The following is a 5,369-nucleotide window of genomic DNA, read 5'->3' as shown; positions in this document are numbered from 1 at the left end:
GCCATGTGATTTACTGCCATATGCCCCATTAGTTTTATCTTCCTGCTCATGACTTATCCGTAGTGGTCCTTGTCACTGCAAATCCGACAAGCTCTTAAGTATTACTACATTCACCTCTGTTATCTTTTCTTGTGACTGTATGATTTGGTCATTATCTGCCTTACAACTCCTTATCTCCTCCTTTAAACTTCTCAATGCAATTTCCAATTCAGAGGGGTTCCCAACAGCATACGATTCTTCGGATTCGTAGGTAGAGTCTCTATAGTCAACCATCTTGCTAGCCATTTGATATTTATTCCTGCAAGGCATAATATGTCAAATAAACCAACATACCTTAGTATAGCTTGGGGAGGATACTTGTCTACAAGATTACTAAATCAGCATGATACATGTATAGCATAATCATAACAGCATATCGACATACACAAGTAAATGTATCAACTCATAAACATCACTCTAACTAGGGTCTAGTCACAAATGCAAGGCCATATCAACAATGCACAGCATATCGACATACACAAGTAAATGTATCAACTCATAAACATCACTCTAACTAGGGTCTAGTCACAAATGCAAGGCCATATCAACAATGCATGCTATGACCTCGTGCATGACAACAACATTTCTCCATCGAACACATTGCCACACGCAACCAGTAGTATGCATAATCAATGTCAAACCAACTACCAATACGCATAATCGCATGTAGTCGAACATAATGGATCAGTTCTTGTAATCAACCTACAAGACTGGTGCATGTAATCAAAATATTCAAAAAATGTAACCTAACATACAAGGATGTAAGTAGGTATCATGAAATAAACATATAAGCGACATATAATCCACACACAGTCAGTCACATACTCATTTCAAATATACTTCATGAAACCAATATCAAATTCTCCATGATAACCATAATCCAACACCAAGCAAATGCAACAAGTATATAAGTGTAAGAGACACACATGAAACTAACATGCATGCATGACCAACACACATTCAACCCATTTAGTTCGAGAGTTGAACCATGCTCTGATACCATTTTGTAACACCCTCCTCCCACATCTACCCAAGCAACCGACTAGCCGGGGTAAACATGCGACGAGAGGCCACTATGATAAGATTCAACCTCCTTGGTGACTTTAAGGAAATGGAATTGACAAAACATCACACACAGTCATCCAACATCATCCACATAACCTTCAGGAGACAAGTCAGCCACTTAGATAGCCTGTCCCTGGGTCTTACTGTTGTTTGAGAAACTTAAGACAGAGTAATGCTCCCCAGACACTGCCCAGGCAAGTTATAACGCTCCCCAGACACTAGCAAGGCGCGTTATAACGCTCCCTGAACACTGCCCAGGCGAGTTATAACGCTCCCTAGACACTGGAAAGGCGCGTTATAATGCTTCCCAGACACTGCCCAAGCAGTCTCTAAATTAATGCTCTGTTTTGCTAACATTCCGAGATTTGAGCCACCTTTTTCAGCCTGGAGCCCGGGACACTGGCAAGAATGGAATGATCACTTAAAATTAGTAAGAATACAAGGAAACAAGGATGCAAAAGCAATAAAATAAACAAGACCATAACCAGAACCCTACTAGCCATGACATGTGTTTCATCAAACATGTCATCGACATGTGTAAATAACAAAATTAAGTGTAGGGATCTCATACTTATTTGAGAATAACTATGAACCATTATTCCGTCATGCCATTTGCTGCATTGTCCTCTATTAAGTCATAAACACATTATCCATTCACATACAAGTAAAAACATGTTGAGATCCATACATAGTTGTTGTCATAAAACGTGCATATAACGAGCATAATAGGAACAGAAATACAATAAACATATCAACCATCCAATCCATAAATACATCAACACCTTTACACATGAAAATCAAGGGAAGGGATTTCTAATTAATGAATGGAATGAACCAACCGGAGAGAGGACTACCACGTTCCACCCGATCGTAGAAAGGTTGAGCCAAATCTCTCTTTAGCCATTCACCCTCATGCCATATTCCAAGCATGAATGTGGGATCTCATAGAACACATCAATCAAAACTCATCCAGGGCTTCCAGAGGCCATCCACCTCAATCCATCAAACAGTGATTCCACCTCACGGTCGGACATCACCAAAAACTATCATTAGATTGGTCTCCATCCAAGCCTTCCAGGGCTTCCAGAGCGTTTGTCCAACCAAGGCTTCCAGAACTAGTAACTCAACCCACAACTTATACAGGGCTTCCAGAGCGTTTGTCCAACCAAGGCTTCTAGGACTAGTAACTCAACCCACCAAGGGCTTCCAAAGCATTTGTCTAACCAGGGTTTCCAGGACTAGTAACTCAACCCAAGCTATTACAGGGCTTCCATAGCATTTGTTCAACCACAACTTCTAGGACTAATAACTCAACCCAAGCTAAGGAAACACGAGAACCAACCAAAACAAAACAATGAAAGTAAACCCACAATCACCATGGCTATCAAGAAAATGGCAAGGCTAGGCAATCCATTGTCGATCCAGACAATCCTCCATGCTAATGACAGATCACAACCAAGAAAACACATGCATATGCCATGCATTGCCAAAACTGGTGAATAAATCATACACGCAACTCGGTATTTGCAAGCAAATATGATGTAGCTGCTGATGTTGATGCCTTCTTGCGCTTTCCTGCTCTTCCTTTGCCTTCTTGCTCCAAGAATCCAAGTATGCCACACCCACCAAGAGTGATCCAAGAAAACTCTAAGTATCCAAGAGTATGAGAGAGAGAGAATAGTGAGAGAGCTCTAAAAACAAAAACAAAAAAACAAAAACAAACACAAAAATTGATCCTCAAAAGCCTTTTTATGAATGAGGCTTCTATTTTCTTCATTTTATATTATTTTCATTCATTTTCCTCCTCACACGCAACTTGTTACCTTTCACCTCCTTTTTCTCCTAATTTCAATTAATAAATTCGCCAAAAATCCAAGAGTATGAGAGAGAGAGAATAATGAGAGAGCTCTGAAATTGAACTAAAAAAAAAATTATTGATCCTCAAAAGCCTTTTTATGAATGAGGCTTCTATTTTTTTCATTTTATATTATTTTCCTCCTCACATGCAACTTGTGACCTTTCACCTCCTTTTTCTCCTAATTTCAATTAATAAATGTGCCAAAAATCCAAGAGTATGAGAGAGAGAGAATAACGAGAGAGCTCCGAGACTGACAAAAAAATAAATAAATAAATAATAATAATAATAATAAATAAATAAATAAATAATAATAATAATAATAATAATAATAATAATAGTAATAATTGATCCTTAGAAGCCTTTTTATGAATGAGGCTTCTATTTTCCTCATTTTCTATCATTTTCCTCCTCACATGCATCCTCTAACCTTTCACTTCCTTTTTCTCCTGATTTCAATTATTTTCATAAATAAATGTGCCAAAAATGCCATTTTGCCCTTTAATGCCTTAGCCATAAATAATCAAATGAACACCCCCTAGAATGTCTTGCCCAACATTCAACTTGGAATAAGTGTCTGAGTCATCCGTGGCTATTGTTTTTTTAACATTTATTATATTGAATTTTCAACAGGGTTGTTACAGAAATAAATAATAATTTTTTTAATAATATTATGTTTTGATTAAGGAATGTGAAAAGGTCAAACCAAGTTGTTCCAAAATAAATTTATTATAAATAATATTATTAATTATTAGTAATATTACTAAACCAAAGGAAGTTATTCTACAAAGTAAATATAATATTATTTTTATTATTGTAAATATTATCTTTGACAAATAAATAAGAAAATAAATTAAAATTAAAATGAAGGTTTTTTAATCAAAATTTAATAATAAAGTCACCCTCAATCGGGGTGTGAAGGGAGATCGGATCCGAACAGGGATCATTCACATGGTTGAAGGATGCACGATGAGGGTACGTGGGCAGCCCATCCAAGGACCCCACACGAACGCGGTAGAAGGCCCTGGGAGAATGAGGCAAGTGGAGGTCACCTCGGGAAGACAAAAGGGTTGGTGGGTGAACTTTCAAGGCAGAAAGGTGGCGAGGGAGATTAGTGAATGCATGCAAAGTGGGAGAAGGGAACGCGAGCCAGGTGATGAGGTTAGAAGCCTAGAGGACAACCAAGCCTGCAGGAGAAGGGGTCATCGCCGACACTAGGACTTCGCCTTCATCGCATTCGAAAGAGACTGGTATGTAACTCGTGCCTACCTAAGTCTCGATTTGGAATCAATGTTTCGAAATTGGAGTCATGTTAGGCACAGAATGAGGGTGGTGTCGAAATTTCCTGGAAAATGCTAGTCTAGTTTCATGCTGTTGATGTCTGGTTTTTTAATTACTGTAAGATATGAAAGAATACGAGAATTCTGACTCAATTTCGCGTTGTTAATGTTTGGATATGTATTGGCTGCATTTTATGGAAGGTTAGGGGGGAAAGAGAGGACCTATGGAGGGTTAGGAGGGACTCTCAGGTCCTGGGAAATGAAATTGACAATTGCCACAGCCTGGGATTGAGAAGAGGCTATGGCTCTTCTAGCAGCCTTCGAGGGTCTGGTAGTCTCCAAAACCAGTGGCGGGTGCGAGGGGGTATGGGAAATGGAAGATAGGTTCAGCCTGGCTAGCCCGGGTAGTGGGGGGCATGCAAACCCCATGGGGTAGGGAAGGGATGCATGGGATTAGTAATTGTGGGAAGAATGACCAGTGGGCCACAACATGGAAACCGGGTAATCCTGAGAGGCAACAGGGTATCAGTAGGGAGGAGAGGGTTTGGAACCCCAGAGCGACTGGTAGGGTTGTCAGGGCAAGCATTCCCTGGAAGAAATGGGGGCATGAGTGGGTTGAGGGTCGAAAGGTTGGCCGAGGGGAATTCAGTGTATGCATCTAAACTCTATCTTAGTCATATTGAATTAAGATAGATGGCAGGGGCGAGCCAAAACTCTTAAAGGAAAGAGGGAGGCATCGGGGCAACTCAACTCTAGTGGGTCTTCATTAGCTGATGAAACAGAGCCTAACCCTTGTAATTCTTACTGTGGTCACCCCAGACCTTGTCTGCCAGCATCCCAGAGAGGAGATGGACCACAGATTGGAACCCAGTATGCTGATCCTAAGGGGGGAATTGAGCAGAGGAGGGAAGCCAATCCCTTTCTGTTGCGCGCAACAAGGACCAAGGAAAGATGGGAAGGGAATGGGGGGCAGCTGAGTTGTCGAAAGCAAATTCGAAGTTGTTATTCTGTAAAAATGAATTACAAGGAAAGGTTGAAGGCCGTGAATGAAATTTAGATTGGTTATAATGTCTGCACTTATGTTAACATTACAGGTTTATTTAACTCCGCCACCATTCGGACTCTGGTGC

Source organism: Pinus tabuliformis, chromosome 4_1 (assembly GCF_031772625.1).
Source record: "Pinus tabuliformis cultivar Carrire ecotype Pingquan chromosome 4_1, CPIR1, whole genome shotgun sequence".
NCBI classification, from domain to species: Eukaryota; Viridiplantae; Streptophyta; class Pinopsida; order Pinales; family Pinaceae; genus Pinus; species Pinus tabuliformis.
The sequence above is the reverse complement of the archived record's forward strand: the minus strand, read 5'-3'. Positions refer to the sequence as shown.